This window comes from Ornithorhynchus anatinus, chromosome 8, assembly GCF_004115215.2.
Source record: "Ornithorhynchus anatinus isolate Pmale09 chromosome 8, mOrnAna1.pri.v4, whole genome shotgun sequence".
In the NCBI taxonomy this organism is placed as follows: domain Eukaryota; kingdom Metazoa; phylum Chordata; class Mammalia; order Monotremata; family Ornithorhynchidae; genus Ornithorhynchus; species Ornithorhynchus anatinus.
In genome coordinates this window covers 11693230-11719543 of record NC_041735.1, presented here as the reverse complement: position 1 = coordinate 11719543, position 26314 = coordinate 11693230, and the positions used below count along the sequence as shown (strand labels likewise).

At 39.9% G+C, this 26314-nt stretch overlaps 1 non-coding gene across 1 annotated transcript; it reads right to left on the bottom strand.

Annotated features, from left to right (window-relative positions):
- Window positions 1-23074: 23074 nt before the first annotated feature.
- Window positions 23075-23212, bottom strand: LOC114813942. The gene has a single exon (XR_003761686.1). It is a non-coding gene; the product is annotated as a small nucleolar RNA SNORA7 (small nucleolar RNA).
- Window positions 23213-26314: the final 3102 nt, after the last annotated feature.

Genomic DNA, 26314 nt, shown 5'->3' with positions numbered 1-26314 from the left:
AGTTCCCAAACCAGGAACCTCAAATACCCTCAAACTAACACTTGCAGAAAGGTGGCACAGTGTTATGAACCGAAGGACTTCAGAGACTGACAGACCACAGTGGTGTCTATAGTACAGGCTTAAATAGTTTGAGAGGTAGGATAACTAATCCGCCTCCAAAGTTGAGAACTGGAGGGACGGTGAGACAAACATGGCTTTCATTTCAGTCAACATATTATGTAGAGTGCAGAGATTAATCTGGTTCCAAGGTGGAAACTTTTAACATGGGCATGGTAAGTTGAGAGGTTGTGATGTGCCTCAGAAGTACAAAGTAAGAATAGGACTTTTTTGTAAGACAAAATTAGATTTCAAACACCACTGACTGCTGTGAGAGGCAAGTCTTTAAAAAAGGCTGAATGGAAAAACAATCCCAGGTGCATAAAGAATCCTTTTTCAGAAATGTCATTTGCTGGCAGCCTCCTTTTTGTTGGTATTTAAGGAGGCGATATGTGCCATGTTATTCTCAATCTTTTTTTTATTGTATTCACTTAGCATTTACTATGTTCCAGGCACTAAACTAAGCATTGGGCTAGATACAAGCTAATCAGTTTGGATACAGTCCATGTCCCACATGGAGCTCAAAACCATAAAGCCCATTTTACAGATAAGGTAAATGAGACACAGAGAAGTGAAGTGGTTTGCCCAAGGTCACACAGAAGACAAGTGATGGAGTCCAGATTGGAACCCAGATCAATCAATCAACCAATCAGTTGTATTTATTCAGTGCTTACTGTCTGCTAATCACTTGGGAGAGTACAGTACAACAGAGTTGGTAGACTTATTCGCTGTCCACAGTGAGCTTACTGTCTAGAGGGGGAGACAGATGTTAATATAGATAAATTACAGATACGTACATAAGTGCTGTGGAGCTCAGAGAGTGGTGATTAAAGGGAGCAAATCAGGGCGATGCAGAAAGGAGTGGGAAAAGAAGAAATGAGAGCTTAGTCAGGAGATATGCCTTCAATAAGGCTTTGAAGATGGGGAGAGTAATTGTCTGTTGGATATGAAGAGGGAAGACAGTCGGGTCCAGAGGCAGGATGTGAGGGAGAGGTTGGCGGTGAGATAGATGAGATCGAGGTACAGTGAGTACAGTGAGATCCTCTGACTCCCAGTTCTATACACTTACCACTAGGCCATACAGCTTTTCTGAATATCTTTCAAATACTGGGTCCCGTGGTTGGCATATTCAGTAGCATAGATGCTTTTGTTGCACATTGGGTGAGAAAGAGAGACAGGCTGCAGTCTCATCCTCAACCTCTGGCCTGGTCTGTGCCTTCCTTTACATTTTATGCTGTGGAAGCTACTGTCCGAACAATCAGAAAGGCGCATGGATCCCCACAGGCCAAGAACCTCAGGCAGTTGGAAACTTGACCTGTTGGGAGAGAAAAAGAAAGAATTGTACCTTTCCATATTTTTACTTCTAAATTTACAACTTCCTGGGGATTTTCCCTGCAGGGTTACACACTTGTCTACTTGGTGATAATAAAGATAGTATTTATTAAGGGCTTATTTTATGGTAAGCACAGTGTCAAGCACCGCAGTAGGTACAAAATAAGATTGGACACAGTCTCTGACCCACAAAGAGCTTACCATCTAAGAATCTTGAAGGAGTCACCCCTTGAATAATCACATATTGACTCTGTCTTAGGTCCTCAGAGTGAAAAAAAAAGAGACTAATAACACTGTTCCTACTTAGAAGGCGCAAGAATCGGAGCAATGTTATACCGGGACACACCCATGATTCATGTAGTCTAGAATGCTATATCCAGTATTGACACCAAAGGATGCTTATAGGATCGGAGGGGAAATCACCTTCTTCCATTCATCCTTATGACAAGGATGCTGTGAGAGTTGGACATTAAATCAATTTTTAAAAAAATTAGGGAAATGTTTTGGGTTCCAGTGGATTAGAACTATTTCCACTTTTTCTTGTTAAAAGGCACTTGAAAAAAATAAGTTAATAGAGGAAATGCCTCATATATATAATAATCATAATAATTATGATAGTTGTTAAATGCTTACTATGTGCCCACTTTTTCTTGTTAAAAGGCACTTAAAAATAAGTTAACAGAGGAAATACTTCACATACAATAATAATGATAATAATAATTATGGTACTTGTAAAGCACTTACTATGTGCCAAGCACTGTACTAAGTGCTGGGGTGGATACAAGTGACTCGGGTTGGACACAGTTCCTGACTCATGTGGGGCTCACAGTCTTAATCCCCTTTTTACAGATGAGGTAACTGAGGCACAGAGAACTGAAGTGACTTTCCCAAGGTCACACAGCAAACAAGTAGTGAAACTGGGATTAGAATCCATGACCTTCTGACTCCCAAACCCATGCTCTATTCACTAAGAATCCCATATTTGACAGTCTAATTTTCTTCCAGTATTACTTTTTTGAAGATGGCATGCTAACTCGGAAACTTTTTTTTCCCCCATAGGTTGATTTGAGACCTTACTGTTCTCTAGGGTGAGTTCTGTTTTGGAGCAGGAAAATGAATGAATAATTGTGGTATTTGTGCTTACTGTGTGTCCAGAACTAGTCTAAGCATTAGGTAGTTACAGGATAAGCAGGCAGGACTCGGTCCTTGTCCCATATGGGGCTCACAATCTTAGGTGAAGGAAGATCAAGTATTAAACTCCCATTTTGCAGTTGAGGAAATCAAGGCTCAGAAAAGTTAAAGAATTTGCAGTAGGTCACACTGCAGACAAGTGGCACAGCTGGGATTAGAACCCAGATTTCGTGACTCTCAAGTTATATAAAAGGCCCAGTTGGAATTATATTCAAGAAAGATATCAACTATACTCCATAGCATATATACTATATATCGAGTCCACGAAAACTTGTGTTCATCATAGAATGAAAGCAAATGATTTTGTTCCATCATCATCAATGGCATTTATTGATTGCTTACTGTGTGCAGAGCACTCTATTAAATGCCTGGGAAAGTACAATACAACTGAATTGGTAGATATGCTCCCAACCCACAGTGAGCTGATGGACTAGAGAGGAAGAAGGAAGACAGACATTAATAAAAATAGTTTATAATATATAATTAATAGATTTGTACATAGTGCTGAGGGTGGGGTGAATATCAAATGCCCAGAGCTCTCAGATCCAAGTGCATAGATGATGCAAAAGGGAGCCAGGGAATAGAGGGCTAAAAATAATTTATAATATATAATTAATAGATTTGTACATCGTGCTCAGGGTGGGGTGAATATCAAACACCCAAAGGTCTCAGATCCAAGTGCACAGATGAAGCCGAAGGAAGCCAGGGAAAAGAGAGTTTATTTGCGGATGACCCCTTGGAAGAGATAAAACCATCACGAGACTTTAAAAGTGGAGAGAGAGGAGGTCTGGCATATATGAAGTGGGAGGGAGTTCCAGACCAGAGGAAGGACATGGGAAAGGCGTCGGCGGCGAGATAGGCGAGGTCAGGGAGCTGTGAGCAAGCTGGCACTAAAAGAGCTAAACGTGGGCTGGGCTGTAGTAGGTCAGTGAGGTAAGGTAGGAGGGAGTGAGCTGATTGAGAGCTTTAAAGCCAATGGTACAGAGTTTCTATTTGCTGTGGAAATGGCCCTCTATTGAAGGTTCCTGAGGAGAGGGGAAACGTGGACCGACCATTATTTTCGAAAAATGATCGGACTGCAGACTGAAGTATGGATTTGAGTAAGAGAGGTCAGCTAGGAGGCAGATGCATTAGGCAACTACTGCAGATTTCAAGTCCTCTTGCCCTTTTCCCCTAAATCCAGTGCAGGTTTGGTTTTGTCTGTATAGTTCTCACATGTAGTTTCCAGTGAAATAGTTTATAGTGCTTTCCCCAATTCCTTCGGATGATACCATAAATAAGGGAAAAAAAAATCACTAAGTTGCCTAAAGCAGGTTCAGATTTTAAACTGTCAGATTGTGCAACCACAGTTTTTAGAAATCTTCGGGATTTGTTTTTTTCAGAAACAGCTGGCAAGCATCACCGGAGACTGACATACAGGGCTCCCTGGTCCTTCTCTACTAGACCATGTAATGCAAGTTGACTTTTGTGATATTTCAGCTGGGAAATTTGACAAAACTGTTTCCCCGTAAAAGTGGCAAGTTACAGAAATCATGGCATGATGAGAGAAACACCTCGCTAGTTACAAAATGATAAAGGTCAAGTTTTCTTGCTCAAATCTTGTTTGCAAGTAAAATACCAGAATAGCCAGGTAGATCAAAACTGTCTCGAAGCCATATTGCTGACAAATATTTTGACAGCTCTCACAAATAGAAAATCTCTTTATATTTTCATGTTTTTAATTTTATACTTAACTGTTCTTCCTACTTTGCTCCCACTATTTGCACAAATGCAATTGTAATGGAAGAAAAATGCAGGTATTAGTGTGTATCGGAAATGGCTTTTCTTTATTCCGCGAAGCATGAAACACCATCAGCCGGTCTTCTGTGATAATTACCATGTACACCAATATAGGAGGTGTTGACAGCTTTAATTTCAAAGCAACAAAAGTAAAATGACAAAACCTATGCTTCACATTAATTATGTAACCTCCTTTTAAGATTAAAACATTGCAAATTATGGCACCTTAAGAACTACTTTATCGGTGAATTCTTTAACATTTTCTTGCCCCTTCATTTTTCTGCCTCCATCATCACATAACCTCTGTGCACTGAGATACAGTCAGGGTTTCCAGGGCCTCTTAACAGCCAGTCCCTTGTTTGAAGAATTTTTGCTTAGAATGAAACCCCTGAAAAATAATAACCTTCTGATTTATGTATAAAGTATATTGCACCTTTGCCATTCAGAAGAGCTTAACGGTCTTGATAACCTTAATTAGTTCCCCAAAGTAAAATTATTTTTTGAGCAACTGGGGCATATTTCTTAAAATATGGCAGCTTTTGGCCTTAAGGAAATTTCTTTTAATTCTAATATATCAACATTACTGTTTGTTTACATAAAAACGGTTCTTTGGAGGATTATCTTGTTAAGATGTAATTGTGTGCAGTATGAGAATTGTAAATACTCGGACACCTTAAAAATTCAGTGGTGGAATTTAGAGGTCAGGTCAAGATCCTAGGGTACTAAGCAAACATGAATGATTTTAAAAAATGTTTCTGTGTATTCATTTTCCCTCTCCATTTGCATTAATGTTTGAGTTGGGAGGTGACTTAAGGGCAAGCATCTTGTTAGGAATATATATGGAAATTTCCAAGGGCTTTCAGGAAATAAGGTTTTTCGTTAGCTTAGTTTGCTTGGGATTGTTTACAGGTAAGAAAAATTCTAGGCACGGGGCTCCTGGGATGGATTTACTTTTATAATCATGTAATCCACGGCCCCCTGTATTCATGTCAAGCAGATATAGCCAGGCCAAAGTAAGGGGATGGGGTAAACAAATCAGTTTTATCTATCAGTAATATAGAAAGATCTTTTTACAGCTAAGTTATCCATAGTGAAAACCCATGTGGAGTTTAAGGATTTCCAAATCCTGCTGGAGAGTTCAGAGGACTGAATGTCTTCTTAGAATGTTCTATTCTCCTGAGAGTTGAGATTTTGCTGTAGTCTAGTACATTACAGTTAGGAAAAACAATTTTCAGCCCCAGTTAGGAATATGGTTGGGAGAAAGGGGAAGGAAGTAAAATTGGGGCCCTAGTGGAAAAAGGGAGGGACTTGGAGAAGAAATGAAAGGAGTGGAAGGAGCAAAAAGGGAGGAAAAGTTACTTGGGCGGCAGCTCTTCCTGTTCCACCTCTACTTGGTGGGTCTCTTCAGGGCCTGCGTCTGGGTGCGAGCAGTTCCTTCTAGCCCCTGTCCTGAAGATTGGAGCCCGCCCACCTGACTCTGGCCCAATCCTCCCAGGCAACCTGGGGATTCACTGGTGAAATGGTGGAGGAGAGAGCTGAGGAGACACTGAGGCATGGGCACCTCCCTCTTTTACCTCAGGACCCACAGCTATGACAGTGGAGTCTTGCATGTGTAGTCCATGGACCTCCCACTCCACAGAAACTACAGAGCTCCAGCTTCCCACTCTGCCCACGTAGCACTGGGAATGAACCCCACCAACCCCACCTCTATGCCTCTCCCAATTCCTCTATGCCCCACCATAATGCATACCTTCCGTGATTAAGTACTAGGCCATTAACTGGGATCACAGATACAACAGTGGCTAAACAACAGAGGAATTAAGAAGGATTGTGAATTCCAATCTTAGCTTCACCCCTGGTGAGTTGTGTGATCTGGACCAGCCTCTCAATAATATTAAAAAATAATAATGATTGTGTTCTTTGATAAGTGCTTACTATATGCTAAGTGCTGTGCTAAACACTGAGGTAGATACAGGACAATCAGATTTGACCCAGTTCCTGTCAGTCACAGTCTAAGTAGGAGAGAGAATGGGTATCAATAATAATAATAATAATAATAATAATAATAATGATGATGGTATTTGTTAAGCACTTATTATGTGCAAAGCACTGTTCAAAGCGCTGGGGGGCCATACAAGGTGATCAGGTTGTCCCACGTGAGGCTCACAGTCTTCATCCCATTTGACAGATGAGGTAACCGAGGCACAGAGAAGTCAAGTGACTTGCCTAAAGTCACACAACTGACAAGTGGCAGAACTGGAATTAGAGCCCACGACCTCTGACTCCCAAGCCCATGCTTTTTCCACTGAGCCATGCGTGACTTGCTCAAGGTCCCACAACACGCGAGTGGAGGAGCCAGGATTGGAATCCAGTTCTTCTGACTCCTAGGTTTGTGTTCTTTCCATTAGGCAATGCTGCTTCTCTCAAGCACCCTGGGACTGAGTTTGCTTGTCAAATAAAGATGGTGGAATGGCCATTTTGTCTTCGTTTCTAGATGTAATGACTCCACGGCTATATGAATTAATGGACTGGATCCATTGGAAAAATGAGCAGGTATTAGTGGGGCAGAAGTATTTCAAAGACTAAACTACTTTATGAGAGAGGGAGCCTGAACCCTGAGTTTTCACTCCAGTTCACTCTAAGGCTTGGGGGCTGGTCAACTGAATATCGTTTTCTTCATCTGTACAGTAGGTTAATGAGAACCATATCTCTGTTTCCTAGAGCATTTGGGAGGAATGGTGCAAACGATTCAAATGCTTTGAGCACATTAGGGTTACGATCCTCTGTAAACCCTCACCTGGAATGATTATTTGTTAAGCCAGATCATAATGTTTACCCATAGTCTCTTAAATCCTAAAATACTCCCTGATGGTACTAGAGGCATTAACTATATTTAATAAGTGATTTCTGAGTCAGTGCAGCTTTTAAGGATGTCTAGAGTACAGCCAGAGAGTAACTGGGTTCTGAGAGAATTTGACTCATAAAATCATTCCTAATTATCCCTGGTTTTGGAGGAGAGTGATGGTGGAGAGCAACCCAAACAGAAGATAATTTGAGAGAATACAACAGTAAAGGTACTTTGTGTCACTGCTGGACAGTAGGGAGAAGTGACTTCAGAATCTGTGTCGGCGGGTGGGAGAAGATGGATGGATTCTTGATTTGGATTACTGGAAGCCAGAGAGAGCCACTTTTGTACTGTGTTTTTTCCTTTATTTTGAAGAAGTGCATTACTTTGTCATTAGCAATTGTTAATTAGTTGCGCTAACCAGATGCTCAAGGGAAATCGGCTCCAGTTTCCTCCAATTACAGATTCAACCAATTCATGTCTCTCTTTTTAACACTGCCGATTTGCTCTCACACTGTTTGTGTCCTCTTCTTCCTCCTATTTCTAGTGTATAAACAAACACACACACACAATTGATATTCTCACCTCATGCTAGACTGCAGAACTAACAAAGATTTTCTCTTGGCAATTTCAGTTCCAACTACAAGCACCCTGTATTTTGAAATTGTACAAACCCCTGTGTATTTGATATCTTGTAGCCTCTCGGTGGGTTTCAAAGGTAGATTAAATTCACCCGACAGGTAGTCGATAGAACATAAAATATGAATGAAATTGTAATTTTCCGGTAGGTCCTGGAGATATAACTTTGGCCCAGGCAGGGTTGCCTGCAGACTAACTGGTGAATGGCCTCCTTGAATGTTTTGCTTTCCTCTGTTTGTTCTAACTCAGCTAGGAGAAAATCATGGAGATTATGTACACGGTGAAAAGTAAAGAATTGAACATCGAAGGAGTCTTAGTTTTGGCACACAGAGAGAAATGCACAGAAGGTGAGGGACCAAATTGCAGAATCGACTGATAAGGTTGTGTTTCTTAAAGCAACATTGAAGCTTAGGGCATTAAAGTCTTCCTGTTATCTATAGCAGATCCACAAGGTTGAATTTGGCTAATGCAGTTTCCTGGGTCCTGTGCCTGGATTAGGCAGTGGTGTCCACACTGAGAGCCTAAAAGACAATTCAAGAGCCTGAAGTCTTGTAGTCCTGAAGAATCTTTCGTGGAGAAGGGCTTAGGTGAAGGGAGGGATGGACGGGACTTAAGCGCACAATCAGTTCATCCTCTCCTACTTCCCTCACTGATTTCCTACTACAACCCAGTCTTCACACTTTGCTCCTCTAAAAAGCCTACTTGCTGTACTTCCATCTTGTCTATCCTCCTTCGGTCATGATACTCCCTCTCCATTCCTATATGAGAGACCACCATTCTCCCCACATCCAAATCCTTACTAAAATCATATTTCTCCCAAGAGGCCTTCCCTGACTAAGCTTTTATTTTCCCTACTCCCTCTCCCTTCTGCATCACCTATGCACTTGTGTCTAAACCCTTTAAACACTTGATATTCACCCCACCCTCTGCCCCACAACACTAATGTGCATATTTGTAATTCATTTTCATGTCTGTCTTCCCCTCTAGAATGTAAGCTCCTTATAGGCAGGGAATGTGTCTATCAACACTAATGTATTGTATTTTCTCAGGGTCTTAGTTCAGGGATCTGCACACAGTAAGTGCTCATCAATACCATTGATTGATTGATGGGGTGAGAAGGAAAGTTTGGGGTTGGGTCAGTTTACCTGCTTTCAGATGACAATGAATAAATTCAAATAGAAATATACTCATCATTCTAAATCAGGAAGGGTGAGCTTATTCACACTGTGACTCACTCCTGTCTTTCTCAGAACGTAGCAGACCAAAAAGAATACAAAAGGAGCGTGTTTTTGAGACTCAGAGGTAAAAGTATTCTTCAGTTTAATATTAGCTATTGTTAATATTACATTAGAAACATTACTGAGATCAGACTGGAAAGCATCAGCTTTAGGCTACTGAAAGCCTAACTCTTGAAATAAATTTAGAAAAAATGAAATTGCCAGCTCTAGAAAGTCTTTTATTATTGGTGAAGGTAGTAGAGGCAAGCGGAGAGGAGAGAGAGACATTCCATTCTCTCTTGTCACTTATATACCAAAACAAGACATTTTTTCAGTGCAGTAGCATTTTGCAGCAATTAACATTAAACATCTACCAAGGAAAATAAATTTACTTGTGTCTTTACATTGGGTCGAACTGTGGAAAATAGGAGGATACATAGCCTGCAAACTAAGTTTTAGTGGTTTTAAAACAAAAAACACTTATAAGCCCAGCGGCTGGAAATCACTGTCACCTCCATATAGGATTCATTTAATATCCCTTCTCACCTTATAAGAGTTCTGGGTAATCAGATAGATGAGACTCAGTCTCGACCTTAAAGAAGCTAACAATCTCAGATGCATGTCAAACGGACAGTGTTTGTAAGATACACATTCCAAACTCTTTTAAAGCAAATGAATGGAATGAGGGCTTTTGATATTCTGGAAATGAGGCTGATACTGTGATGAGAATCAGTTTAGAATGCCCAGTGAGAGAAACTCTCTCAAATGTCCAAGACCTGGGAACCCCTTCATATAAAAATAGAATGGAGTCATCGGTTCACTGGTGACATACAGATGTGGTCTGGAAGAGACCCTCAATCTGGTGGGGGGGTCCTCCTCCCTCCAGATCCCCTCTGGTGTGCTAAAGCCCCCTTCTAGCATGCCTACTGCTCTTCTTGAAAGCTTGGGGATGCCTTCATTGAAGCAGCAAATGCAGTTGACTTAGCCTGCAGGGTGGGTTCCCTAGTGTAACCTCAGAGGCTGGGCACGCGATCTCAAGTGATTGCAGTGGGAAGGTTGGACACACAGATGAGAGACCTTCAGCACATCTGTTGACTCCAACTGTGTGGAGCTACAAGTTGAGAAAGACTGCAACAGAAAAGATCTGGCTTTCGGATGAGATTGTAAGCACCCCAAAGGCAGAAAAGATCTGGGCTTTTGGTTGCGATCGTAGGCACCTTGGAGTCAGGGACCTTGTATTTTATTTCTATTGTATTTAGTGTGTTACTGTCTCCTCTATCCCTAGTCTATTTTAAATGTCTGTCTTTCCCTTTAGATCCTAAGCTCCTCATAGGCAATTATTGTGTTGACCAGCTCTTTTTTTTGTACTTTCCCTAACTCTTAGTACAGTGCTCTGAACACAGTAAGTGCTCAATAACTACCACTGATTGATTCGTTTGCACACCTTGAGAGCTCAATAAATACTCCTGGCTATTTGGAACAATAACTAGGGAGGGCCATGAGTGAGATGGTGAGAATCATGGCTGGAGCCAGTGTTTAGCCTCAGTTCTCACATATGTCTTAGTGAGGGTGGATGCAGAAGGCTGCACCAATTTTTTTTAGTAATAGAACTGAAACCTTCTAGGTCCCTGGGATCCACTTAAAAATATTCTCCAAGTTGAATATATTTAGAGGAGTGTTAAGTAGATAAACCAGCTCCTTCTCCTGTTTTCCTAAAAGTGGCAAAAAAAATCTTGTTCCTCAGTTGATACAGTGTGGGTAATATCAAAAACTGAAAACGTGTTAGCAACAAAATCTGAACATCTTCCACACCAGGAAAGCTGTGTGATTTTAGGAGAAGTGTGTCATGTTGTCAGAGATAGAATATGCCTCATAGCCTTGCTTGTTTATCCTAGTCAAAAACTGATCATTAAGGTCTTGGCATAATTTCATTTAGGAGGGAGAGGGGAAAATCCTTAAATATCATGTTGGAATCAATGGAAACTGCTTCTAGGGTAATTTGCATTTTTCTTGGGGGTCAGATATGCAATTTTATTAATATAACGGCTGATGAAGACCCTTCTCAGGCACAATACCACAACTCTTTTCCTGTCTCTCCTCAGGACAAAAATAACAACAAAAAAATAAACATTGCTAAAGAAATTGCACAGGCTAGGGACAGCTTTCAAAAGTATTATGGCCTTCATTGGTGGATCAAAATTTGAAGATAGAAAATAATATATCTTCAAAATTTGTAGGATTTTTAAATTTGTGTCTGTGGGTGTTAATGAAAACAGACCTAGGCACTGCAAATATTAAATATGACGATCCAAAAGGGACAACTTTTTTTGTGGGCTCACTGTGGCCGGGACTATGGGACCTTTTCAGGCACATATAAATTTCACTGTCTGGGGTGCCTTTGAATTCAAAAGACAAGGGCAATGGTGTCATCCAAAATGGAGAGAAACTTGAGCATTGGGTTTTGTAATGAGCTGTCTTTTGCATAAAGCAGTAAGAGTAGTAATAGCATTAATCGTGTGCAGGAAACTAAACTAAGGGCTGGGAAATAGTACATGGGTGGGCATTAGTTCTGTACCCTGTCCCTTGAGGGGCTCACAATCTATGAGTAGTTAGTTTGACTTTTACAGCAATTACTTTTGTCCAACCGTGCACCAACCTAGTACTTAGTTCAGTACCTGGCACTCTGTAAGCACTTAAAAAATGCCATTAAAAATAGTATTTATTGAGTGCTTATTATGTGCAGAGCACTGTACTAAGTACTTGCGAGAGTGCAATGTAACAGAGCTATTAGACATGTTGCCTGCTCACGAGGAGCATTCAGTTTAGAGAGAGTGGGAAGAGTTTCAGACTGGAGACAGGATGAAGGTGAGGGATCAGCACCAAGATAGATAAGACTGAGATACAGTGAATAATTTGAGGATGAAAGTGAGCAAGCTGGCTTTAGTAGGAAATCAGTGAGAGGGCACTCAACCACCACCTTGAATGCTTTGAAGTCAATGGTAAGGGGTTTCTGTTGGATGCAGCAGTGGATAAGCAACCACCGGAGGTTCTCGTGGTTGGGGAAAGCATAGACTGAATGTTATTTAGAAAAATGATCCAGACAGCCAAATGAAGTATAAACTGGCCTGGGGAAAGACAAGAGGCAGGGAGGTCAACAAGGAGGCTCAAACAATAGTCAGGGTGGTATAGAATAAGTGCTCAGCTCAACATACTAGCAGTTTGGATGGAGAGGAAAAGACAGATTTTAAAAAGGAACCCACCAAAAATTGATCTCAACTCATCCTCTCTACTATAGTGAAAAAGAATAAAATTTCTTCTTGACCTAAGTTATTGCCAGTGCTAGACAACTAGCTACCTACTAGACCATATAATCATAAAAGAACTGAGTTATTTTCTGTTTACACTTATGAAGATACCATTCTCTGTAAATAGCATTTAACTATTTTCTAAAAATATATACCCAGTTCTTCTTTAATACATTGAAAACTCATACTGTAGTACATACCCCATCCAGTTTCACATAAGCACCCCAAACTTCTTTCTTCCAAAACCACATCATTCTGTAGCCAACAGATGAATACTGTTGGAAGAACATTCTCTAATTCCACCACCACATTTTATACAAAGTGCATAATGGAAACATGTATTTTGGCAGAACTGAGTGCATCTTGGTATATTTGCTATATCGGTATATTTGGCTATGTCCAATCTGATAAACTTGTATCTATCCCAGTGCCTACTACATTGTCTGGCTCGGAGCATGTGCTTAACAAATACCTAAAAAAAAAAACCCAAAACCCAACTGCGTCTGACTTGATTTTCTTGTCTTTGCTCTAATGCTTTGTACAGTGCTTGACAAATAGTAAGTCCTTCACAAATAATACCATTATTGTTATTGTTCATGTTATTGTGAGTGGTGACGTGAGACAGCCTGTTCTACTAGCTTTGATTTGGATACCTTAATGTCTTATTCTAAGTTTAATAAATAAATCTTAGAGGGGGGGAAAGGGAGATGTTCATTTCCGTAGTAATCGGCACCACTAAAATTCCGGTTCGACATTTCCCAATAGGATTTTATCTGAAGCTACATCTCATTCAATCACTCTCCCATCCCTTACCTTGCAGTTCTCCAAAACCTCATTTGGTACAAATAGTCCCCTTTAGATTGAATTCCATTAATCTCATGTTTTGTCTACCACTCTGAATGTAAATATATTCAAAGATGCATATAACTGACTCTGACTTCATCAGTTCTTCAGAGCTAAGACCTATTTTTAAGCCGTTTTCCTTTAGCAAAGTTCAGTGCACACGAAAGGCACTAAATAAATCAGTAATAATTAATCAAAATTGGCCCTGTTAATGTTTACTTTCCTCCTGTGGAATCTGGACTAGAATTCATACCCTGAAGTTTGAATGCTAAAGATTTAATAAAAGGAACTCATCTGCCCTTCTTTCCTACTTCCTGACTTTTCTATACTTAATACTAAACTAATTATTTTCAACCAGGGAATAATACTGTGCCACTTCCCCTTCCATTTGATCCCTTAATAATTGGATGACTAAAAAGCACAAACTTTTAGAATTCAGCAAGTATATCAACAAACCACAAATCTATATTTAAGGGAAATGAGAAATGGAGTAGCAAAATTAATTTGTTTCTGTGAGTACATCCTTAATTAAAGCTCAGATAATATCATACAGGCTGTGGTGTGATAGAAACTTACACTGAGTGTCTTTCCCATGTAAAAAAAAAAAATCAAGGAACTAACGTAACAATGCCTGAAGTCAGATTTACTTATTATTTACAGAGTGAGCAGATTTACCCATCTGTCAGTATATCAGGGTGTATGGAAATAATGTCATGGGAGGGATTGCTATAATAAAGCAGTGGTTCAACTGGAGGGGTGGGATGGGGCTCAGCAGTCATGACTGATGTCATCATTGCAACTCATCCTTTTCCATCCCGGACTTCAGCTACATTCTCATTAGAGCCACAAACCTATTAGTCAGTAGTATTTATTGGGCACTTTACTCTGAGGAGAGAACTCTACTAAGAGCTCGGGAGAGTACGATAGAGAGAGATGACAGGATCCCTTTTCACAGAGCATCTTACCACCTAAAGGAGGAGGCAAACACTAAAATAAATTACAGTACGGGAAACAATAGAGTATAAGGATGCAGTATTGTGGGGGTATGGAGGAGGTGAATATCTAAGTGATTATGGTTTGAGGACTGAAGGTGCATAAGTGAAGCAGTGGAGGAAGAAATAGGATAGGGAGATGAGAGATTTTAGTCAGGGGGCTTCTGGGGAGAGATGTTATTTTAGAAGGGCTTCAATAATGGGGAGAGCAGTGGTCTCCTGCCCATGAAAGGGCAGGGGTTCTAAGCAGGATGGAGGGTGAGAGGAAGGGATTGATAACGGGAGAGACAAGAGTGAAGCTACCTATATATTCATAGAGCTCACCATTATTGAATTAGCCAATTATTAAGAGGCGGAACTAGACAACTAGACAACTCTTATAAAATCACGTCACCATGGGACATTCTCCTGCCAAAAAAGAAAAGGGCATTTGGCAAATTTCAAAAGGAAATAACCTTTCAAAATGAAAAATTGATGTATATTTATCAAACAAGGATAAGAAAACAGGAGACAGTCCATTTGGGGCCTGGTCTGAAATCAACATAACTGAGTATCCTGATGATGAAAAACGTTGCTCTACTTGATTATAATCTTGGACAAAAACAGATAAATTTTTGCAATCAGTCTGGACACCAGAGAAACCCCATTTTAATAATGGTGATGCGCACCAGAATGAAACGACAGTGATTTAGAACAGCCAATCTTTTTTGGTTTGTTGGTTTTAGATTGCTTTGAGCTCAGAGACTGCCTTTAACATTAAGAAAAGGTATCATCAAGAAACAGCTCCCATTTTCCCACATTAAATTACGTGTGGTCCCACTGTAACACTGCATTTCATGGGGGCTGGGATTATGATCTAGAAGGGGCTTGGCTCAAAGACAAAAGAAAAAAAAAGGTTTGGAAAGTGTTCCTGGTAACCTTCAGTTCAAAATAATGCTATGTGATCTTTCAGCAAGGATCTACCTTTTCCCACCCCAACTAAAATGAGATCATTTTAAAAACAGATGTCCAGACCACCAGGGATGCAGAGTGGATTGACCCAAATCATGTTACAAATATAAGTGAAAATTAACAAAGATAAATAGTTTGTTTGGCAGCCCTGAAATGACTCCATATGTTTCTGCTTTGCTTCATTAAGGAAGCTGGAATAAAGATATTTTATTAGCAAATTGATTAGAAGTGGAGGAAATTGCTTTCGGTAATGGAAAATCAACTTGAGACTTTGCCCAGTGCTTAAACTGTATTCCTATTATTTCACCCTTTTTTTTGTGGTGGGGGAGAAGGGTTGATTGGGGGCTGAATGGAGGTGAAAGGAAAAATATTGTTCTTCAGCATTGGTATAATTCTTAGTTCCCATGTTTATTATAAAAGGTTCTTCTTCCAAAAACATGCCATGAATCCAGCCCTTTCTCAGCGTCTAAACATTCACTACACTGGTCCAGGCAGTTATCATAATAATAATAATAATGATGGCATCTGTTAAGCACTTACCATGTGCCAAGCACTGTTCTAAGCACTAAGCCCTGTTCTAAGTGCTAGGTTGACTACTCCATCAGTCACTAAACTGAACTGGCCTTCAATCTCTCCCTTCCCTACCCAATACTACACTCTACTTCTCGGATCTCTTTTCTAAAACAATATTTTGGGTACCTCTCCCCCTCTTTTCAAAAACCTTCACTGGATACCCATTCTTCTATTTATGAAAGAGAAACTCTTGACCACCAGCTTTAATCATCTGCTTTCTTCCTCCTGCTTATCCTCTCTTTCCTCTCACTACATCCTGCTTGCACTCTTCATTCATTCTTCATTCTTCATTCATTTCAGGTTAATTTTCATCCTCAATCAATTATATTTATTACTTAATAATTATTGTGCTGTTAAGTGATTGGGCGAGTTCAGTATAGTCGAGTAGGTAGATATGGACCCTGCCCACATGGAATTTATAGACTATTGGTAGAAACAGCCTTTAAAACAAATTACAGATGGATTAATTGTGGTATTTGTTAAGCGCTTACTATGTGTCAAGCACTGTACTAAGCACCGGGGTGGACATAAGCAAATTGGGTTGGACATAGTCCCTGTCCTGCATGGAGCTCACAGTCTTAATCCCCACTTTACAGATGAGGTAACAGGCACAGAGAAGTGAAGTGACTTGCCCAGGGCCACACAGCAGACAAGTGGCAGAGCTGGGATTAGAACCCATGACCTCCTGACTCACAGGCTCATGTTCTAGCCACTACTCCAGGGCTAGTGGTTGGTGAATGTCAAAGTGCTTAAGAGTGTAACCCAGGCGCATATGCAACACAGAAGAGAGGGTGAATAGAGGAAATGAGAATATTGTCCGGGAAGGCTTCTTGGAGAAGATAATTATAATAATTACTTACTATGTGCCAAGCACAGTTCTAAGCACTGGGGAAGATACAGGGTAAACAGATTGTGCTACCTGGGGCTCACACTTTTAGTCCCCATTTTACAGATGAGGTAAATGAGGCACAAAGAAGTTAAGTGACTTGCCCAAGGTCACAAAGCAGATCGATTAGACTGTAAACCCGTCACTGGGCAGGGATTGTCTCCATCTGTTGCTGAACTGTATATTCCAAGCGCTTAGTACAGTGCTCTGCACATAGTAAGCTCTCAGTAAATACTATTGAGTGAATGAATAAGTGGTGGGGCCGGGATTAGAACCAATGTCCTCTGACTCCCAAGCCCGTGCTCTTTCCCCTAACCCTCGCTGTTTCTCTTTGTTTTTAGTAAGGCTTGGAAGAGGGGGAGAGTTGTGATCTGTCAATTATGAAGGGGGAGGGAGTTCCAGACCAGGGGGAGGACACGGGCAAAGGGTCGATATCAAGGTAAATGATATCGAGATACAGTGAGGAGCATAGTAAGAGGTCAGGGAGGTATGGTTGGAGGAGGAGAGTTGATTGAGTGTCTGTTTGCATTTTGCCCACTTCCATTCTCTTTTTCACATCCTCCCTCATCAATCAATCATATTTATTGAGTGCTTACTTTGTTCAGAGCTTGGGAGAGTATGATATAACAGAGTTGCCTGGATGTACTTTCCACTTCAAATCTGATAGTCCACTACCCCCTTCAAAACCCTCAGAGCCCTTCTGAAATCACATCTGCTCCATGAATCCTTTCCCAGTTGACTTCTTAGCTCCTCACTTTGTATCTTCAACTGCCATGTCAGTAGTTCTATACCACCTAAGCACTGGAGAACTCACAATCCCTTGTGAGAACCTATATACATAAATTTATACTCTATTCCTTCTTCCTATCTGTAAATTATTTTAATGTCTGTGTCCTCTGGAAGACTGTAAACTCCTTGAGGGAGGTTCATGTCTACTAATGTTACTGTATGCTTCCAAGTACTTAATACAGTGCTCTGATAAGAGTAGATGCTTAAAAAATAGTTGTGATTGATTGTTATGAGATTCCTTGATATTTTGAAAGCCCTTTAATCCTTTTTTTAGATCACTGTCTTTCAGAACATATCTGTTGAACACCCTCCATTGTATTCCAAAGTACTGAATGAACCCTGAAAAAATAAGTGAGGATCCCCACTTTAAAGAGATTATGATTTAAGAGAGAGAGACAGAATACAATATATAATCAGCCTCACTGAAGTTTGTTTGAAATCAGGTGAGTAAGCTAGTTGCAAGTCAGATCTTACTCTTGATTCTGGTTTGTCTGCAGTATTAATTACAGACTTGTGATAACAAACCTATTCCACTCAAAAGATAATAATGGATTTGTCACTCTATCCAAGAGTACATTTGCATATATATTCAATCAGATGCTCCAAATTATGCAGTTTTTCTTTTAGATAGGCTAGCTTACTTGATTTCCTGTTTTTTGAATATTTTTTGTTTTTTTTCAACCCCCCTCCCCATAAGATGTTTGGTTGTGTGGTCTTTTACTATATAACAAGGCATCCAGTCCTGCTCTTCCTGTTGAATGTGCAACTTCTTAACAGCTTTGCAGGAAACCCTGCAGAACCCTCTTTGAAGCAGCCTGCCAGCTATGATATAGTTCATGAAGGAACTATTGGAATTGGAGCAAAATGGTCAGGAAATTGCTAAATGGGTCAAGTGCGAAATTATTTCTTCTTCCATTAAGTCTTAGAAATCAACCTCATTATACCCCTGCACTTAATGCTGCCTGCCACTGAAAATTTTCCAAAAATGGTGGAACAGATCACATTCGTGTTTGGGTTCATGTTAAGCCTATGAGTATTTTTTGGCAGTAAAAATTCAGCTGCTTGTATTTCAGTACAGTTTTTGTGATTAGAACACCTGGCTTTGCATTTACATATCACTAGGCGGTGACTTCTGTTGCCAAGATCCTTTAATTTGTATCACAAACATGTTAGTATTGCTCTGCCATAAGCTGCAGCTTTGAATTCTCTGCCTTCCCTTTATAAACTGACCTTCCACACAGTCATTGCATCCAGTTGTACCAGATTTGTAAGGACTGTTAATAGCAGCAGCGACAAAGTTTGGAAATAAATGCACTGAGATGCTAAGTTAAAGTACAGACATGAGCTTCAATAAGAAACTCTAATAATTACCTTTATTCTGCTGTCTTACAAATTATCAAGTCAAGCTCTACTGCAGCTTCCATTCTTTAGAAAAAAACTCTAAAGTAATTGTATGTGTCTGTATGTACTCTGATTGTTCATGCTGGAACAATAGAATATTTGCATAGTGTTTCTGCACTTAGTTCTCCAATTTGACAAAGATGAGTCTTGTTGTAGAAAGGGTAAGTCCTTGGCTAGGTTTAGCACTCGAATCAAATCAATTCACTTAGTACTATTGATAATAAATGTATTTCTATGGAGCAAAAACATCTCCACATCCAAAATATTTATGAATCTGCACAATGAGGCTGCTGGAAAAAAAGAAAGTTACAGTGAGGCTACCACTATTTGGGGTGTGGTTTGACCTTGAACCTCAATGAATTACTCATCATCTTCTTGTGGTGACGTAAATGTAAATAGTAGTTGAGTATTGAGAGTGACTCAGTCGTCATCTAAAGGCATCATTCAGTCTGCAGAACTCATCCCATCACAAATAAGTTTGAAAACTCATCCGGTAAATGTGAAAAATGGGCTCTATGACACACACTGCCTGAGAAATAAAAGTGGGGACAAGCCTCCATTAGGGACCTAGAGAATGTGACACCAACCAGGTTTTGCTTAAATTTCTAGGTAATGAACCTCATTTCTCAAGATGCTCATAGCGACTTGGCTTACAAGACTGACTTTGGTAAAAATCCAGTCACTCTACAAAGAAAATAGCATATCGCCTTTAGAAGTAGGTGATCAGTCTTGTACTAGTACTGAGTGGAAGAGAGTTGTAATTGCCTTACCAACAGGTCTCTTGCCTTTCAGATGCTCGGTACAGCTATGTGAAAAAGAACTGACTTCTTCCATTGCACTGGCATCAGGGAGGGGAAGGAGAATGCAGAAACATAATTCAGTTGTCAGATGGTAATGTGAGTGTCAATAAAGAAAATGGATGGGATGCTTTCTCAGTTCAGACTAAGGAAGACAATTATTTGTAAGTATAGCTAGTAATTAATTATCACTCAAAGTGCATCATCATTAAGAATAAGTAATGTGTTGCTTCCACAGACTCCAAAACTGAATCTTAGAATAAAGGGCAAGCTATCTAAAAACCATTTCAACAGTAAAGAAGAAAAAAAGCTATGCTAGTGATAAGGTAGCTAGAAGATTAAAATAAACCCTGCATGGTATTTTTTTTTTACAGCAAAAACAGTGGTGTGATTTTGGGGGGCAATCGGCTAGGTGGATAGTAAACTGAAGAGTTTTTGAACATTTGTTCACCTCTTTCCATGAAAGGGAGGTGCCTTGGGGCCCTCTTCCTTTCTCCTAAGAGGGAATGAGAAATTATGAGGAAAATTTGCACGGCTGAATCAATATATGGCAAAGACTCAATCGCATAACCTTAAAAACCTAAGCAATTAACTTTGTTTGAAAAGGTCAAAGTCGGCAGTGCTGTTCCCCTTTGACAAGTAAAGCTGTCCAACATTACCTTGTGTAAATTAGGCATATCTTTGGCCAACTTAATCAGACTGCTATTTCCACTTTCATGCTATACCTTGTGTATACATCACTTGTTTGCATTTCCTGTGAAGTAAAAAAAAATTTGGGAGCCTTGTTTGCAAATTCCATATATTAGCAAATATTCCTAATAGCCCAAGCTGGAATGCCCTGGAGGTCAATGCAAACATAGCTTATGTCTAATAGAGCCATATTTATTAAAACTTTTGAACCAGTGAATGATGCCTTGGGCACCAGGTAGACTTTTGAGTATCTTAAAATGTAGTTAACCTTTTTCCCTCATTTTGCTTCTTTGACTCCCCAGAATCACATGCTCCTCTTAATTCTTAAGAGGGGAGAAACTAAGGAATCAGGGGTGAAGAATGCCACTTCCAGGATGAAATTGACCTTACTACTCCATTCCATGTTATCTTCAGCCACCTTATTTTTCACCTGGTCTCATTTCTTTTTCTTGCCAACTAACTTTTTCTCTTATTCTTCCTCTCTCAGTTAGTTTCCATTAAGAGTATATGCAGTAATTAGGATTAGAGGATGAATGGAAAAAGTGGGAAAAAAAAGGACTGACAAATGCCATGATTTTTCCTCAATCTTGAGATTCAATGTAAGGAAGTCCACTTTGAATGTATGTATTTGATTTAGATACATATAGTATAAACAAACACTATAGATCCATACATTTACATTGTAGATTTCAACTATGTCTCTGCGCTCTGACTCCTCAAACTCATTATTATCAGGAATAAATAGATCATCCTCCTAGACCAGTCATTTTACCCCTGTCAGACTTATACAAGCCCGCAGCAAGAAGCTCCATTGTAGAATCTAACCTACAGAGCCCAAATCTGGTACCTGAAATCACTGCAAGAGAGAAAGAGAGAGAAGACTAAGTTTTATCTATGCCAGAATCTTCATCAACTGCAACTCCACTGAGTACATTTTTCAGTTCCCAGCTGTGAGCATGTATCAAACAAAGAGATATCAAACTCTACTGAATTTTTCTCTCCCAACTGTTTAATAGAGTGCTCTGCATACAGTAAGCACTCAGTACATGCCATTGACTGATTATGTGGTGTTTTAGCACTTTCTATGTGCGTAGCAGTGTACTAAGTGAGGACGTAGAAACAATATCAGCAGATCAGGCACAGTCCTTGTCCTACATGGGCTCATGCTCCAAAAGAGGAGAGAGGCAGGTATCTCATCCCCATTTTTACTGAGGCCCAAAGAAGTTAAGAGCCTTGCCCAAAGTCACACAGCAGGCAAGAGGTGGAGCATGGAGCATGGACCAGCCCATCCTCTTTTCCCTAGGCTACAAAAACCTCTACAGGCACCCGAATTTCAAATTTCCATAGATCTAGGCTGGCTGTCACCCCTCTCACATTTTCAAGCATGACCTAGTGGAAAGGGAATGGACCTGGATGACCCTGGGCAAGTCACTCTGTGTCTCAGTTTCCCTTATCTGTGAAACAGATCCAGTACCTGAAATCACTTCAAGAGAGGAGAGAGAAGATGAAGTTTTCTCTATGCCAGAATCTTCACCAACTGCAAATCCACTGAATATATTTTTCAATTCCCAGCTCTGAGCCTGGGTCTCCAACACTTTTTGTGGTGGGAATGTGTCAACCAACTCTACCCTGTTGTTCTCTCCCAGCTGCTTAGTACATTGCTCTGCACTACTTAGATCGTGAGCCCCATGCGAGACAGGGATTGTGCTCGGCCAGATTATCTTTTATCTACTCCAGTGCTAAGTATAATGTTTGGCACAAAGTAAGCACTTAGCAAATATGAATAAGTCTTAGACATACTTGCAGCACCCCAAAAAGCCAAAGCTTTTCATTGGGACATTGTTCCTTACTCCATAGAAATAATCTTTTCATTCTTATTTCTTTCTAAGCTCTTAGGCTTTGATTTCTGGATCATTCTATTACAATATAAATGTGAAAAGGGGAAGAGGAGGGCTTCTCGAGATCCTTTCATTATTTGTTCTTAAACCCTCATGAATAGTTTCTTCTATTACCAGTTTGATTTCCTGCTTGACTAGGTGCGTGGGAATTATGTGCATACCATAGGTGGAGTGAGCTCAATAACTCTGGGTTCTATTTGCCTAACTGAATCCATTTTATTTAGCATCAAAATGGGAAAGCCACAAGATGTGAAGCTCTTATAGTTTATGTGAAAACCAATCGCTTGCATTCAAAAAGAAGAGCTAAATTTTTAGACGAAAAATGCATTTTGCATTCTGGTCCCAAACTTTCCTTGCTTCCCTGAAACTGATACAGATTGATCACAATCTTACTACTCTGGACTAAAAAATCAGAGTTGTAACTTTATTGTGGCACATTATTGGGCTCACCCTCTTAGAGTGATAGGTTGTATTGCATTCTTCTGTTATTGCACACCTATTGGGCAGCTCAAGATAAAGGCAACCCCATTCATTTATCCCTTAAGAAATGTGGTTCAGAACAAAGCTGAAACACTCACCATGAGTTTAAACTGGTGTAAATTAGTTTTGACAAGTCTAGAAAATGTCCCGTCTTATGCTGTCGAGTCATTTCTGACCCATAGCGACTCCATGGACACATCTCTCCCAGGGTGCCCTAGCTCCATCTGCACTTGTTCAGGTAGAGTATCCATAGAGTTTTCTCGGTAAAAATATGGAAATGGTTTATCATTGCCTTCTTCAGTGCAGTAGACTTGAATCTCCACCCTAGACTCTCTCCCGTGCCGCTGCTGCCTTGCACAGATGAGTTTTGAAATCTAGCAGATTGCTTTCCACTCATTAGCCACTGCCCAAGCTAGGATTGGAATGGATATGCCTCTGTTTGACTCTCCCTCCCATAGCCAAGACTGGTAGAGTACTGGAAACTCTCCAGGTGTGATCCTGAGAGGGGCTAGAAAGTGAAGTTATCTCCATTATAGTATCTATTTTTTGTTGTGAGCCATAGTAAATGCTAGTATTTCATTTGCTGTTAGGTGATTTAGCAGTGAAAAAACTGAAAGAGCTCTCTCTATCTTGGGCCACCTAAATTTCTACTTCACCACCTTTGGCAAGACTGTTACCCAAGACCCAGAAGGTCTGCATAATCCACACAGTTGGGTTTACTGATTAAAAAATCTTGGTTAGAATTCTGTAGATGTGAACCACCGAGATGCCTTAGTACCATTACAAATATGAGGTACAAATACATTTCTTTCAAAGTTATCTTCATCCTTGGTTTCCCTTTGCAAGGTCCCCAGATTTGTAAATATATCTGGGAAGCATGTTATTTTCATCATAATCATCATCATCATTACAGTGGTATTTATTGATTGTTTATCTTGTGCAGGGAACTGGAGTAAGAGCTTGGAGAGTACAATACAACAGAGTCAGTAGACACATTCCCTGCCCCAAACGAGCTTACAGTCTAGAGGGGGAGACAGACATTAATATAAATAAAGCATGTAACTCATATCCACACATCCAATCCAAGAAGGAAAAACCAGATATGGCCAGAACCTAGGATCAGTTTCAGACCCTGAAAATGGCAGTGGTATTGAGCAATTAATCTTTGGAAAATCAAAATATTCTTTCAGATCAGCTGTCTATAACTTCAGTAAATTATATTTTGCTTATATTTTGGAGAAGCAGCGTGGCGCAGTGGAAAGAGCACAGGCTTTGGAGTCAGGGCTCATGAGTTCGAATCCCAGCTCTGCCACTTGTCAGCTGTGTGACTGTGGGCAAGTCACTTAACTTCTCTGTGCCTCAGTTCCCTCATCTGTAAAATGGGGATTAAGACTGTGAGCCCCACGTGGGACAACCTGATTCCCCTGTGTCTACCCCAGCGCTTAGAACAGTGGTCTGCACATAGTAAGCGCTTAACAAATACCAACATTATTATTATTATTATTATTTTGCCTGATTTATCTCCTGCAGCCAGAGCCACAGAAAAGTCCAAGTATATCTTGACTCCTATTAACATGCACCAACCTGCCTTCAAATATGGAAACTGTGTTTGTCGAAGTCAATTGGCATTTCCTTTTGCACCCAGGGGGTGACTATACAAAATCAAGGTCCCTTGTAAAGAAACGGCCTGGAGCAAAGACAGGCATCTCTCTACCAGACATAGTACTGAAGATGACATTCTAACCCAAGAGTCATACCAGCTTCACAAATTCAAGTTTTATTTGAGCTTCCCTAATGCTAGTTTCCTCATTCAAACTTTTCTGGATCCTCTCTCTCCAGAACAGAGTGAATGGACCTAACAGACACTCTGTTTCCCCTCTGATATGAGACAAAATTGTGTAAGAGCCAGGGAATTGAAGAGACTATCATAATGGGCCTGTGTCATGGCAATCTGAAAGTATTTTCATCAGGAAATGCTCTGAGCAGTTACTTAAAAATAGTAATTGTGGAATTTGTCAAGGACTTCCTATGAATCGAGCACTGGCCAAAATGCTTGAATAGATACAGTGCAATTAGATCAGACAGAGAGAAATTAAGTGACACTGCACGTAAGTGGCAGAGCAGGATTAGAACTCAGCCCTTGACTTCCAGTCCTACGCTTCCCATATTAGGTCATGCAGCTTCTCAAACACCAGTAACTATATTTTTTCAAATTAATATTCCACATACTGGTATAGCCTTATTTAGGCTTTTTATCTTTAATTGGTGGGGCAGTTGATGATCTAGGTGAAAATAGTTCGGATTTCATTTTCAGCAAGTCTAGAATCTCCTTCCTTGAGTCTAAAGAACTTCTTACTGCTATGAGTACCTGGGAATGAAAAGTTAGGCTGACATGAACTCACAGTTGGTGATCTTTCACCTTACTAACTGGATAATAAGAGAATCTTTGCATTATTTTAAGAGTGGTAGTTAACATAAATATTCAGTGGTCAAGGTTTCTCTAACAGAGATGACCTGCCAGAGGTGGATAGACTCTCATACGCTCTAAAGACTGTTACCTGCACAGGGCATTTTAAAATAATTTGATGAATAAAGGTGAGAAACTCTCACCTTTATGAATATTGGTTAGGACATGCACAGACTTGAGGAGTTCAATTTAATTGGCATTTCTGCTAGAAAGAGCCCATATGAGGAACTGTACACATTGACCAGCTTATGAAAGCAGCTTAAGGAAAGCGTCCAGAATGTATGGTGAAAATGTCTTTCACAGACAAAAGAAGACCTTTTGAGCAAATGTTTTATCCTCCAAATTAAGATGGTTTCCTTTAGGAAATCAAACTGCTCTTGTTTGAAATAGGACTGTTCTCTTTGAGTTACTTTGGTTCAAACATTGAGCTATTCCTGTGGAAGCTATTTTTTGTCAAGAGAGAACATTGCCTTTTGTTAACTAGGGTGAGATGTTTAGCAAAAACTCTTCTTCGGACTTCTGACAAAAATGAATTAATTCTTAAAGAGAAGTGTGAGTAAACCCAGACAGTAAAGCAGTGACAAAAAAAAATCCCAAAATAAACCAGCAGTCACAAAAGCTACAAAAGACAATGGTATTTCAATTAGATTTTTTTTTAATCTAAGGAAAGAAAGAAAAAAAACGGGGAAGAAACTTTTACAAAGGTAAAATCCACTTCATCTGTCAAAAATGTTTAAGATATTTCAAGTAATCAGGTAAGAGGAACAGGCTCTGGTGTGAGAGGAAAAGGGAAATATTTTTGGAGAAAGTAAAAACGTTAGAGTTCAGGAAAAGGACACTAGGAAAAAGAAATGCCCCAATTTACTATTCAGGAAAAGAACTAGAGTTTGGAGAAATAATTAAGTGCAAATCATTGAGAATATTACCACTGTTGGTGAGGAAACAGGAATTCACATTGACAAAGGGATTCCTATTTTTTCCTCCTTCCTTTTTCTTCTGTTGATGTTTTAAGTAGAAGTTATAAGGAGATGCCTGTGAGTTAACTCAGCTGATTATTTTATGAGGAGACGTTGAAAGAAATTAGTCTTGTTTAACCAAGAGGTGAGAAGACTAAGAAATGACAAAATGCTTGCAAGTAATTGA